Below are 15,305 nucleotides of genomic sequence, written 5' to 3'. Positions count from 1 at the left end.
TCGAAATTGATAAAAAATACTACTTTATTGATCTAATCAAAATGAAGAACAAGATTCAAAGGTTTAATCTAATACAATAATTGAAATGGAACTAAACTTAATTAATCTACATGAAAAACTAGATCTAGAATTCATTAATGGAGGCTACCTAATCTAAATCTAATCTAGGTCTAACTATCTACCATTAACTAACTACTAAGCTTTTGTTTTTATACATTCAGATCCAAAAATCGTGCATGGGCTTGGAGCCATGTTTTGGGCCAGAGAATCAGGCCCAAAACCCAATTCTTTCAGTCCAAAAAGGCCTCTTCAGCTGCAGTTGGCTTCAACAGACTTTTCGTCCACTTCTGCTCCTCTGATTGGATCAAGGCTTAGACCATTAGAAAGCTCTTTCCGAGCCGGTAGTTTTGACATAAGGTAGGCCCCATTCCGAGGTCTGAGTCCAAAGATATGTCCTTCGGAAGTTCTATCGACTTTTTTGTGTGTCGCTTCGCGTCAAGGCCGACTTTTCAGCTTTTGACCGGGCTTTTAGAAAGGCTTTGTCTTCTTAAATCCTGACCTTTAATCACGGAACTCCTTAGTAACCGACTTTTGCTCCTTTATCTCGCTAAAGTGGCACATTTCTGCACATAATGGACTTTGAAGCCTGAAATGCATAAAAACACGTAATCAGTGTTAACTCTTAATTATTACTCACATAATTGGTCTAAAAGTATGACTATTAAAGGGTTAAAACTATAGTTTTGGGCTCTTATCAAACCACCCCCAAACAGCATTTTGCTTGTCCTCAAGCAAAGATGAGAAATTAACATAAGTGACAAAAATGGAGTTCTATCTACTTCTCATTTTCACGAAGTCGCGATTGCATTGACCATATGCAACAAGGCCTTAAACCACTAGGAATTCCCTAGTGGACGAAGTTATAGCCCCCGTGAGAGTTTTCTAGTGAAGGTACTCACAAACTTCATCTATACTACAACGACTAAGAAATAAAACTATTGTTTCCTTATTCATGCTCCAAACTATCTATACATCTCACTAGCTATGAACAAGAATAACCAAGTCAAAAACCTAAGCTAATATATGCATAATAATCAATCATCTACAATAAATATATATACAATGAGTAATACTATGAAATGTCTAGCAGGTCCGTTTCTGAAACTCGGAATAACGTCCTTAAGTAGGTTCTCACAATAATAGTCAAGATACAACACTCTGATTTTTCCACTCAAGTTTAGCTACTCTAGTGCGCAGTGGGCACACTTTACCTTACAATCTCAATGACAACAAGGAAGCCGGAGTCGATCAAACACATCTGCCACTTACTATCACACTAGCCTATTCCTAATTGAGCTAGAGGTCTTTATTAGGTGTTGCGGGGATTAGGAGATGGTTTAAGAAGGAAGGAAATGGATATTCAAAAAGGACAAGTTTGAGATAATAGAGTCTTCATATTATGTAACTAGAGAAAACCTTGTTATTTACTTTTGCTTCTACACTTTGTTTCCATCCTTAGCCATATTTATCTTTTTCTTGACTTCTTTTTTTTTTCTTTGGCTTTTGACTCCCTTTTATTCTATTTTTGGAGTTTTTATTTTATTTCTATTTTTATTTTTCTTTTCCTTGGATGGAAACTTCTTTTCTTTATTTTCTGAAGCAATTAACTAACTTTTGTTTTTAATGTGTTTTCTCTTCTTCTTTCTTCCTCATTCTATTCTCAGACTTATTCTAAATTGGGTAGGTTGATTTATATATATATATTTTTTTATTTTGTTTTTGTTTTTGTAACAGGGTAAAGGATTTGTGGTTTATGGAAGGCTAAAGAAAGGCTCAGAGGGGCTTAATTAGCGGGAAAATACTTCATAGGTTTGAATTTCTGGCTATATCGATCCAAAGAGGGCCTAAATTCTCGCTTTTAGGATATGGTTTAGTGATCAAGCAAGTGGACGTGTGATATCTCTATCCGGATTTTACTTCTCCCTTGTGTCATTTCTCAAATGTTTCGCTCATATAAGGCTTTAGGCTATATTCTCACAGGATTTGTAAAATAAGTACTCTAGCCTAGATCTCTAAAACCATCGCTAACAATCATAGATACTCATGTAATATATTTATAGATAGATGCAAATATTATTACCTATATATTAACCTAAGTTTCTAACAATTATTCTAATGCAAAAGTTACGTGAGACTTCTAGATTGTTAAGAGCATAGAGAAGGAAAACAATACCACTATTCCTAAGTGTATAGCATGAATTTATTTATTTATATTTTTGAATTTTTAAAATTTTAACTAGAAAACAAATGCATATTAACTCTATCTATATCCTAACAGATGCCTTAATTACATGTGTTTCTATGCCCCCAAACAAAAAAACATGCTTTGTCCTCAAAGCAATTAAATAAAGAGGGTAGGAAACGCGTGAAATTCAGGGACATCTGTAAAACAAGGCTAGAATGTACTAATATAGGAAATAAAAACTGACACAACTCTATACGAGTTCTACCCATTATGGGGTTAACAAGAATGAAATTGCTTGGGACATAAGCAGACACTAACTAGAATGAAACTTACCTTATCCCCCGCATTACTCGACATCTTCCTCATTCTCTTCTTCCATAAAGAAGTGAGGTTCCTTCGCGTCCTGCCATGCCATGATAATTTGCCAGGCTTCCTGCCATTTATCATCTATGATTGCTAACCTATTAAGAGCCACTTGGTCTGACGGAGTGTAAGGTGCAACCAGATGAGGTTGTATCCTCCACCCTTGCCAAGTCATTGCACGGAAAGATCGAATAATAATACTATTGGTGGGTCGCATCTGTTAATCGTGAATCCAATCCGCGGAAGCGTGTACAAAAAACAGGAAAGAAACATAGCATAATACGGAAACTAGAACGGGCATAAGAAGGTACTTATGCCTCATGCTATGGGATCGAGCTAAACTAGACATCAAGGTTCGGGAAGATCATGACACATACGCCCCGTGGCTAGAGCAAGGAAGACGCTGCAAGTGGCATCATTCACGTAAGAAAAAACGCCATTCCCTAAAATGTTTAGCATGATCCAAAACATAACAGAGTTCCTATGTTCATGGACAAAGCTACCAAAGGCGACGTTATATTCCCCTTGGTCCTCAATACGAAAATGCCCGCCATACGACTCATGCAAAACTCATAAGTGTAGACATACATATTATCGAATCCAATATCACCATGGGTCTTGTATTTCAAATGGGCATAGCCAGCCCAAGAACAAATGCTAGCAAGAACCTAGTAATTTCCATTGGTTCATTATCAATGTTGATGGAGAACACTTGTTCTCCATCTGGTCTTTCAAAGAAAATGCAGTTATCATAAAAATAAGATGCTAGTGTTGGAGAATAAAGTGCATCCGGTCTTACCATAAGCGGCTCCCACCTAATGAATGATCGATAAACTTTAAACTAAGCACCATAAGTAGTGCTTTGGAACAAATCTTCGAAAGACTGTTCCGTATCAATGTTGGAGATGTCATCTCAAAATTACGCTTTGGAATAGCGCTAATGATCCGGATACTACGGCGAAAAACTGGAAATTTTCTGGTCCACGGAAGTCGCGCCGAGTGTGTTTCGATAGAAGCTGAAGCGCTCTGAAGAAATTGAAATTTTCTAGTGTTTGAGCTGGTCGCTCAGCTTGGCCGAAAGCGCCTCGACAAAAACTCAGAAAAATATACAGAGAGCCGAAAAGCGCCTCAGAGGGAGAAAGCCGGAGTTGCAGAAACTCGAAAATGAGCCAAACGAGGGAATCGGCGGGAGTGAAAGGTGAGTGATGGAGTTTAGGTGTAGTGTGAGTTGTGAGGATAGATTGTATCAAGTTTATATAGGTTTAAAGTTGCTAAAATGGATCGGAAAGTTGCCAAAACTAATTACGGCTAGGTTTCGAAATCCTAAAATGTCCAAACCCAAAAACGTAAAACAACTCATATCCTTGATTCTAATTCAAACCCAGTATCTTTTAGGTTGATTTTATGATAGAATGTACCTATTTAATCTAGATTTCATCATACAATGATACTCAATCATAGATATGCCTAAACGGCCAAATTTTCACCTTGACTCCGCAATAAATTCTAACACGAGGGTTATAAAAATAATGCTTGAATTGATAAAACCACCCCCAAACAAGTTGGGAAGGTGGGATCAATATGAAACAACCACACATACTGAAAATAACCCCTTATATTAAAATTTTCATTCGGAGTACATTACACTACAAAATTCAAATTACGGAAATAAAACTTACATAAAAATAAATGACAGTAATGAAACTACAAATAAAACATAAAACATCAAACTATACTATCCCTAGCTACTCCGGAACTGGTGGCGGAGGGAACATGCTCCGAGATCGCTTCCCCGAGCTCTGAAGAGCTAGCACCATTCGGCCCTTCGGGCGACGACGCCAGGTTGGATGGTGTGTCCTCGAAGGAGAGTCCCCGTGAGGTGGGAATCGAGTCGACAGAACTCGTCCCCGAATCGGCGCCGAGCTTCTAGCTCTAGGCCATCCGTTCCCACCTCTCGCCCTCTCTCGGGTGCGGAGCTCGTGAAGTTGTGATGCATCGCTGTTCGCCGAGTCCGGAGGTCTTCACAGATAGTGTTAGTTTAACGATGCCTTGATGGATCACAGCCATGCGCTCGTGATCCGCCCAAAGACCTCTCCAAGGCATCCGTGTCAAAACAGGTCAAGTCCTCCTCATCCTCGGAGGCATCCCCGATGTCCCCTGACCTCCTCGGCATTCTCAGCTCCTCCATCCTCTTCTTCTTCTTCTCTATCCTCAGCCAATTTCCAAACCCGTTGGACACACTCCTTATAGATGCGAGGGTTACGGTGGAGAATGATGTATGTTCGATCAGTCGCCTGAGCTGCTCTCAACTTGAGCATGATCTTTATTATCAACATAGGGAGAGGGGCAACAGTCCTCCCTACTCCCCTAATCATGCTCAGTAAAAACTCTAAGATGCAGAAGTCATACTTCCGCTCCTGGAGTATCCATAAGATATGGAGGCGATTCAGCCGATATCGCCGACCTTCCCTTCCCTCGATGTTCGAACCAATCCACCGGGTCAGAGCATACCGGTTGGTCCTAAGGGAAGCTTCGTCGGACAATGCGATCTTGCATTGTAGTCCCTCCAATAACCGCCTCTCGTGTATCAATGGCTCTACCCCATTATGCTGGGACTCCTGCAGGGTGACATCTAGATGGATTCTAGGCAGAATGCCTAGAATCTCAGCCAACAACCCAGTCGTCACTTCCTTCCGCCTCTTCGCTACAACTACAAAAATCCTAGTCCCTTCGAACTCCCTCGTATCATAGAACCGTCGGACTAAGTCCTCGTGGTAATAGGCTTCGGGCCGAAAGTACCACAAGCTATTCCAGATCTCGACCGATCATCTCCACCGTAAAAACGCAAAGTGGTCGGCGGTAAAAGCTTGCTCCGGCAAAATTCGGCGTTGTTGAGCCATTGGAAGTTTGGAATGTAGTGGGGGTTTAAATGTGATGTAGTGGTGTGATTTTAATAGACCGGTTGAAGCAACTAGTGGTGGTGGTGGAGTGGTGGTCGGCAGCACCAAAATTTTGAATTTTCGGTGGTTTTTAGTGATGGAAATCGGTAGTGGTAGTGGTCGGTGGTGTTTGGAATCGATTTGGGTTGGGATTTGATTTGGGGCGTGGGTAAATTTTTGTTTTCTTTTTATTTTGATTTTTTTTTTTTTAGGTTTTGGAGCTTGGTCGTTAATGGCGGATGGAGAAGAAAACGATGAGAAGGTAAGGGCGCGGTCGCGCTGTCGGTGGGCGCGGGTTGGGCCCAAGCCTAAAATCGAAATTTGTGATTTTTTTTTCGATTTTTTGCGAAACTTCAAATCAAAATTGCCTCTTCGTTACCGGTCCGATTTTTGCGAATGAGATATGGAAATGATCAGGAGAGAATTTCCAATCCAATGATCCATAAAACACTCCATTCCGACCGTGGATGACATATAAGATAGTGGAAAACACCTCAAAGTGCGTGCATGACGTACGTTATGCGAACAATTGAACTCTAAATTCATGGATTATGTCAACCCGAATCGTAATACAATAAAACGGCCTAAGCAACTCTAATGGGACATAAATATTTAGTCCGAACATTTAACACCCATTCCCCAAACAAATTTTACAACGGCGAAGTTTAGAAAATTTGTTTTTAGCAAGATGGGTCTTTTAAAGTCGATTCGAGACTTCCTAGGTTACTATGCTTTTTCTTTAATATATATATATATATATATATATATATATATATATATATATATATTTTTTTTTAAATTTTAAAAGTAAAAACAATAAACAATAAAGACATAATTCACCCCATAGAGGAACATGACTCAAAAATCCGAGAAAACATACAAGAGTGGAAAACGTGAATTATGTCAAACGTGGACTTCGGATCCGGTACTTACAGCCACACACTCCATAGGGAGGGCCCGGTTACCTTAATGGTGCACTCACCAATATATGAAAATGAAAGGAAATGCACCAACCACAAAAGTTGAGTCGTTTATAGTCAGATACTCGAGACTTTATCTAGACGTATGTCTGAACATGCAGTTTATCATATATCAACAACCGAAATAATTGTGGATCATTCCATAAATAAATATCACAGGAAACATATCCAAACACAATCAAACACCAAGATTTCCTATGACTCAACCTAGTGAAATGGAAGCGACGTCGGATAACCCTATTATGTAACCTATCATGCACCTTATTTTTCATTTTTGAATGAGTGGGTGTTCTAGTAAATAAGTGTGGAAAAGTGAATGGTTGTGGAGAATATGGTGGATATGGATAAGTTGTAGAAAGACAGCCTGTAAACAATGAGGATGTGGTTTTAGCACAAAACTCATTCATTGTGTGTGTAGGGACTGTCTCAATTCTGAAAATGAAGGTGACAAGTGGTTTGTCTTTCTGTAGTATTTGTTTACTAGGAGGATTTAAAAAATTTTGGAGCACGGAAGAAACAACAGGATCTAGTGCAAACTCGGGATTCCTTTGAATGGGTGGAAGGAGGGGAATCGAGGTGGATGTTGTGCAAAGTAGTTCTTGATAGGGTGATTCATCACCTTCTCAAAGAAACTCATCGAATTGCTCATCTAGATTGGTCATATCCTCGTTACTATGATAGTCCTCTATATCTTTGAGAAAGTCATCTATCTCCTCCTCATCCGTAATATGTGTATCGACTAGAGTAGGGATGGAAATATTGGAGTCTGATCTTCCAAAGGAAAGAAATTTGGGCATATGATTATCAGGGAACGTGTTGTTGAAATAATCTCGAAAGCAACGCCTCGATCATGCTAACCTCTCCATCCATAGGCTAATCGGGTAATCGTGTCTTTGTTTTAAAAACATTGACTTCAACAGAAAGATGGCCAAAAGACATGGACATTGAACCATCACGGCAATTAATGAGCGCATTGGCAGTTGCCAGAAAAGGTCGCCCTAAGATGATCGGGACAGAGTCGTTAATCCACTTACGCGGTCGAGGATGACAAAATCAGCCGGATAGTAAAAATCCTGAATTTTTACCGTAACATTTTCGACGACACCCTTAGGATACTTAATAGACCGATCGGCTAATTGCAACGTCATTCTAGTGGGTTGCATCTCGTCTAGACCTATTTGTCTATACAAATAAAACGGGAGTAAGTTGACACTAGCCCCCAAGTCTAATAACGCGGTCGTCGTGATAAGAATCTCCTAAGGTGCATTATGACGGTAGATCTAACCGTGGTCCTTGTACTTAACAATTCCATTATGTTCGATAGAGTTGGGAATTGTTCTTAAAAGGCGCCTTTTGGTATATTGGTCTTAACGCCTAGTAGTACACAATTCCTTAAGAAACTTAGCATGGTGTGGTAGCTTTTTATAGCTTTGAGGAAGGGAAGGTTTATAGTTAGATTCTTGAAAACATCCCTAATCTCCTCAGAATTTGTATCCCTAGTTAACATGGCTAATTTTTGTGGAAACGGTGGTTTCGTCTATATTTAGCAATGGTATTACCCGGTGTTTAACCGTGGCTTCCTGTTTCTTAGGTTGTGTTGAACCGGTACCTCTACGGTGGTAGGCTCTTGGGTTTCTATTTCGGTATCTAGTAATATAAGGTGTAGGGGTTATGGTGGGGTAACTATAGGCATAGTTACTTTGTTATCAACCATTCGCGCCGTAAGCGGAGGGTGATGGCCTTTAGCTCACCTACATTTTCATACTCATTACTAGTATTATCGGTTACCTCAAAGGCTGTATTTGTTGTTTTAGGATTAGGTATTTCGTGACTGAAACACACCTTTGGGTTAGGCTTTATCTTGAGCCAACCTGTTTGGTTAAATTATTAACGGATTGTAGAAGCCGTTGGTTAGATTAAGCCATGGTTTCAAAAAAGTTTTGGCTTACTTGTATGAAGGTGTCAAGACGATCCGGTTGTGTGGGTGTAGTAGTCCCGGTGTGGTGGACCGAACTATTTCACGGAATTATTTATGGGTGGATTTTGGTAGTTATTATTTATCGAACGATACCTCTATTAGCATTATAATTATTATAACTATTTTAACCTTTGTGCTTGACCTTGTCGAGGTTGCACTTGGTTGTTATAATTATTAAAATTCCCCGACCTCGCCCTTGTCGTAGTGGGGCTTGGTTAAAAGCCGCGCGCGTAGGCCTAACATATTGGTTATTGTACCCTTGAGGTGTGACGTTTTGGTTATTTCTCCAACCGAAGTTGATTTTGTCTCCAAATTAGGTTCACTATTAATGGAACAAGCCCTGTTCATAGGCTATAGGACGAAGGGGGGAGTCGAGATGCTCGTGGCTCCAACAGAAACTACATGGATTTGAATTTACATTCATGACGGGATTGGCTTTTGTTGTACAGAAATGGCCTCTACCTTTTGTGAGGGATTCAATTAGAGTTTTAAGCTCGGGATCTGATTTAACCTCAAACATACCGGGTAGCTTTTAATTGTTGAAGAAGAACTAGCGGAGCCGGAGTAATCGCCACTACCCCCGGTTGTTATTTCGCTTTAGTTTGGTCCTCTAAAAAATTTATAAGCCTCCGATGCTCCTTTGCTTAAGAAACTACCCCATTCATTATGTCAAGGACTTCTTTATGGTGGTGTAGAAGTCCTTTGAAAATTTAACTAACGCCACTAACTAACGTGTCTTCCGCTAAGTTATGATGTGGACACTCTATAAGGAGATCGGTGAAACGATTCCAAGCCTCAAAAATGTTTCATGAGGATTTTGTCGAAAAGAAATGAATCTTGGAAAGCATCTCATCCGTCTTTAGGGGTGGGTAAAAATGTTCCATAAACAATTTGAACAAGTTTAGCCCACGAGTCCACGTAATTAGCGTTTTGGGCAGCTTAACTAAGATGCCGCCTTTATCGGGCTAAGGTGAAAGGGAATACCCTTAATTTAATTTTTTCGGCCCAACCGTAGGATGGTGGAATGTTGTTAGGACTTGTTCAATCCTACGCGTGTGCTAATAAGGTTTTTCATGGTCTAATCCATGAAAACGGGTAACAAATTAAAATATTTGGGGATTCGAAATCCCGGTCCGCTAGAACGATGCAAGATTTGGGGCTATCACTCAAGGCTTTGTAGAAGTCAGAGAGAGGAGTCTCTCTTTCTTCCGCCATTATATCAGGTGGTGTATGTGAAATAGTAGCTAGAGGTGTAGTGTGTGGTATACTAGATAGACTTGATTGTTGATGTTGTTGTGTATTTATGTTCGGTGTTTTTGTTCGGCCAGACCTTAATCTCATACAAGGCTAAAACCAAACTTAGCTAAACACATCAACACTCCAAACAATTCTGATATACTAGTATAAACCTCTAAGGAGAGAGAGCGAGGTGTGGAAGAAAGGAATACCGATTCGCCCTTGCTTCGCTTTTATGAATAGCGTCTTGTTTATGCTTGTTCGTGTATATAGCAGGTTAGAACACTGAAAAATATGAAAGATCAAAGTTTGAATCAAAACCGCCGAAACCGAAAAATTTTTTTGTTGGGCAGGCTTTCGGATGATGTCGCTACCCCGGTAATTTTCAAATTACAGTGTTTTTAGGGCGGGTCGCTGTTTGTTCCAGCTATGCTCCGTGGTCGTATGGTCACTTCAGGAAGAAGCTGCGTAGCGTGCTGTAATTTTTTTACCCGGAATTTTTCAACTCTGGAATGGACAACCACAGTATGAATCAAACAAGGGTGGGTGGGTGTAATGGGACTTTAAGAACAATACTAACACTACGAAAACAATACGAAAGTGAAACTAAGATGGCAGCGGCGCCATTTGATAAATGACGTAATCCTACCGTTCTTACGTTTAAATCAATTCTTCTTACTCTCAAGTCATAATCATGCAATATAATGAGTAAGGATTCGTTCCACTCTTAAACCCTCAAGACTTAAATTGAATTCAACTAATCAAACCCAAAAGGAACAATGGTGAGAGTAATGTGTTATATGAAATATCTATTCTATGATTATACTACACGGATTCAATTTATACTAACAAGATACGATAATTCAACTACAAAAATACTAACTGGACTCTATGATAAGGAATTAGGGGGATTGATTCCGCCTTAACTCTACTTAATCTACTAACCAAGAATCGCGACTCCAAATTGAAATGCTATCGCGATAACAATTGGTAAATCTAATCCCTAACTATTCATGGTAATATCTACCAAGTAATAACTAGCATGTGAAGCATTAAACCCATTCTTATGGTGAACTAATTACTTCTAGAATTGAATAGATTATCAGGACGAATTCTAAGCTAACAAAATCAAGTTTTCTTCAAGGCTTCCTCAACCCCTCTAATGGAGGGTTAGCCTAGAGTTATTAAACTATCATTTCTCATGGAATCTAAACAAGACATAATATAAAGATTTGAACTTTACTTGTTTAAACTCAATTCGAAACTACTCATGCAATAATTGAATTAAACTAATAATGACAAATAAGTAAATATAAGGATTTAAGCTAATAAATAAATGAAAATGAAACTAGATTATGGAGAACTAATTAACTTTATTTATCTAATGAATAGAAATAACAATAATTTAATACTGAATTTAAGGCAAGAATAAAAACTAATTAATTAATGTAAAACTAGATCTAGAACTAAGGTTTAATGGCTACTTTTCTTATCCTAACCTAATTTATTTTCTAACCTAACTATCTACCATTAACTAACTACTAAGCTTTTGTTTTTATACATTCAGATCCAAAAATCGTGCATGGGCTTGGAGCCATGTTTTGGGCCAGAGAATCAGGCCCAAAACCCAATTCTTTCAGTCCAAAAAGGCCTCTTCAGCTGCAGTTGGCTTCAACAGACTTTTCATCCACTTTTGCTCCTCTGATTGGATCAAGGCTTAGACCATTGGAAAGCTCTTTCAGAGTCGGTCGTTTTGACTTAAGGTAGGCCCCATTCTGAGGTCTGAGTCCAAAGATATGTCCTTCGGAAGTTCGGCTGACTTTGTGTGCTGTTTCGGCCCGCGTCGACTTTTCAGCTTTTGACCGAGCTTTTAGAAAGGCTTTGTCTTCTTGAATCCTGGCCTTTAATCACGAAACTCCTTAGTAACCGACCTTTGCTCCTTTATCTCGCTAAAGTGGTACATTTCTGCACATAATGGACTTTGAAGCCTGAAATGCATAAAAACACGTAATCAGTGTTAACTCTTAATTATTACTCACATAATTGGTCTAAAAGTATGACTATTAAAGGGTTAAAACTACAGTTTTGGGCTCTTATCAAGGCGCGCTCCGAGCTGCTGAGTTGCTAAAATGGAGAAGAAAAATGGGAAACGTGGGAGTGAAAAGTGAGAGAAGAATGTTAGGTGTAGTGTGGGTTGTGAGTGTAGAATGAATGAAGTTCTTATAGGTTTTAAGTTGCTAAAACGAATTGGGAAGTTTCCAAAAAGCTTTAAAGCAATTCCCGGAAACAAAAAAAAATCCAAAACCGAAAACGGAAATAACTCATATTCTTGATTGTAAAACAACCCTAATATCTTTTAGATTGAATTTAGGATAGAAACTGCCTAACTCATCGAGATTTCATTCTACCACAATATCTATTCATAGCGATGCCCATATCGGCAATATTTTCAACCCTCACTCCGAAACAACTTATAAAATGGAGGATCATATAACAAATCATGCTAAAGTAAATAATACCACCCCCAAACAACTCGGGAAGGTGGGATTAACAATAAAAACAATGCACAATTTGAAAAGAACCATATTATATTAAAAATGAAATTCAAACAACATTTAACAACCAATTTCAAATTTAACTACAGAATTCATAAATTAACATCCGAACTAAAATAAAAAGCAAATACAAAACAACATCAACTCATAATATTCCTAAACCACTCGCTGCTAGTAGTGGAATGCACATGGGAAGGTGATGGCTCCTGAGCTCCTGATAGGCCAGACCCATCTGTCCTGCGGCGACGACGCTCGTGCCTCACAGATTGGTCCTCAGAAGAAGCACCCCCCTAGGGTGGAAAGCGTGCAAGCATATCATCTCGGAACTTGCGCTGAGCTTCTATCTTGGCCCTCGTTTGTTACCAACGCTCATCCCTGGAGCTGGGCACGAGTCTCAAAGTTATGATGCATGGTAGCTGATAAAACATAAAATTGATATTAGTTTACCTACGAAATGAATGATGAAACTCAAAACGTAAGTAAACTAAAACTGGATTATGTGCCTATATTTATCAAAGTTTTCTACTCTCAATCCTATTGAGATATAGTGGAGTAGATGATTCGTTCCACTCTTAGTCCTTCCGCATGCTGTGTTCTCTACGTATAAGTGCTCTTAACTCTAAAGTCTAATGAGAGATTTACGAAGTGGAAACTTGACTGCGATGCAACTACCCACAAGATGCAACTAGTCGACTATCAGAACAACTATGAGAATGCTACATTGATTCTATGATAAGGAGTTAGAGGGGGATTGATTCCACCTTAACTTGACTTAATCCTACTAACGATGAATCGTCGTAATCCGAATTGAACTGCTTCGTAGAACAATATGGTTACTCCTAATCCCTAATTACACATGGCATTTCTACCAATTCATAACTAGTATGTGAACGATTAAACCCATTCTCATGGTGAACTAATCATTTCTAGAGTGGAAAGGAATTTACGGCGACTCTATTCTACGATAATTGAATCAAGCTTTCATCAAGGCTTCTCAACCCCTCAATGGAGGTTTAGCCGAGAATCATCACGCTTATCATTCCCAATGGAATTCAAACAAGACATGATATAAAGATTGAAACTTTGCTTGTTTAAACCCAATTCAAAACTACTAATGCAATAATTGAATTAAACTAATAATGGCAATTACTTGAATCTACTTAATTGAAACTAAACAATTAATGGAAATGAAACTAACTTATGGAGAACACTATTTTATTAATCTAATGAATAATACAACAATGATTCAAATACTAAATTAATAATCTAACTAATCTAAGTCTAGCTATCTACGTAATAAGGGAAATTAGATCTAAACAATTGTAAATGACAAGAATCGAAATTGACAAATAGCTATTTTATTTATCAAACTAATTAAGAACAATGATTCTAAGAGTTTAATCTAAAACAAGAATTGAATATAAACTAAACTTAATTTAATTAAATAAAAACTAGATCTATAATTATCTATTGTTTTAGGTCTAACTAGCTACCATTAACTATCTACAATTAACAAAGAGCTAAGCTTTGGTTTTTATATTTTCAGATCCAAAATCATGCATGGGCTTGGAGCCATGTTTTGGGCCGAGAATCGTGCCCAAAAACCCAATTCTTTTCATTCAAAAAGGCCTCTTCAGCTGCAGTTGGCTTCAATAGACTCTTCGTCTAATTTTTCTCCTCTGATTAGATCAAGGCTTATACCATTGGACAGCTCTTTCTGAGCCGGTCGTTTTGACATAAGGTAGGCCCCATTCCGAGGTCTGAGTCCAAAGATACGGCTTTCGGAAGTTCTGCTGACTTGTGTGATGTTTCTGCCCGCGTCGACTTTTCAGCTTTTGACCGGGCTTTAGAAAGGCTTTGTCTTCTTGAATCTTGGCCTTTAATCACAGAACTCCTTAGTAACCGACCTTTGCTCCTTTATCTCGCTAAAGTGGCACATTTCTGCACATAATGGACTTTGAAGCCTCGAAATGCATAAAACACGAATCGGTGTTAACTCTTAATTATTACTCACATAATTGGTCTAATAGTATGACTGTTACAGGGTTAAAACTATAGTTTTGGGCTCTTATCAAACCACCCGCAAACAGCATTTTGCTTCTCCTCAAGCAAAGATGAGAAATTAGAATAAGTGACCAAAAAATGGAGTTCTAACTACTCGCTTTTATTTGAGTGCGACATTGCATTGACCATATGCAACAAGGCCTTAAACCACTAGGAATTCTCTAGTGGACGAGTTATAGCCTTGTGAGAGTTTTCCAGTGAAGGTACTCACAAACTTCATCTATACTACAACGACTAAGAAATAAAACTATTGTTTCCTTATTCATGCTCTAAATCAACTACATATACATCTCACTAGCAAATGAATAAGAATAACCAAGTCAAAAACCTAAGCTAATATATGTATAATAATCAATCATCTATGATACAAATATAAATATTATGAGTAATACTATGAAATGCCTAGCAGGTTTAGTTTCAAACTTCGGGATAGCGCCCTTAAGTAGGTTATCACAATAATAGTCAAGATACAACACTCTAATTTTTCCACTAAAAAGCTACTCCATTAGGTACATACAGTGGGCACACTTTACCTTACAATCTCAATGACAACAAGGAAGCCGAGTCGATCAAACACATCTGCCACTTACTATCGCGACTAACCTATTCCTAATTGAGCTAGAGGTCTTTATTAGGTGTCATGGGATTAGGAGATGGTTTAAGAAGGAAAGAAATGGATATTCAAAAGGACAAGTCTGAGATAATAGAGTCTTCATATTATGTAACTTAGAGAAAACCTTGTTATTTTCTTTTTTTCTTCTATACTTTGTTTCCATCCTTAGCCATATTTTTTTTCTCTTTCTTTTCATTGGCTTTTGACTCCCTTTTATTCTATTTTTGGAGTTTTTATTTTATTTCTATTTTTATTTTTCTTTTCTTTGGATGGAAACTTCTTTTCTTTATTTCCTGAAGCAATTAACTAACTTTTGTTTACATAAGTTTTTC

The 15,305-nt window shown here is 38.4% G+C and overlaps 1 pseudogene; it reads left to right on the top strand.

Annotated features, from left to right (window-relative positions):
• The first annotated feature begins 9,249 nt into the window (after positions 1 to 9,249).
• LOC147481470 (small nucleolar RNA R71) lies at positions 9,250 to 9,343 on the top strand (annotated as a pseudogene).
• Positions 9,344 to 15,305: the final 5,962 nt, after the last annotated feature.

Source organism: Coptis chinensis, chromosome 8 (assembly GCF_015680905.1).
Source record: "Coptis chinensis isolate HL-2020 chromosome 8, ASM1568090v1, whole genome shotgun sequence".
Lineage (NCBI taxonomy): Eukaryota > Viridiplantae > Streptophyta > Magnoliopsida > Ranunculales > Ranunculaceae > Coptis > Coptis chinensis.
The sequence above is the reverse complement of the archived record's forward strand: the minus strand, read 5'-3'. Positions and strand labels throughout refer to the sequence as shown.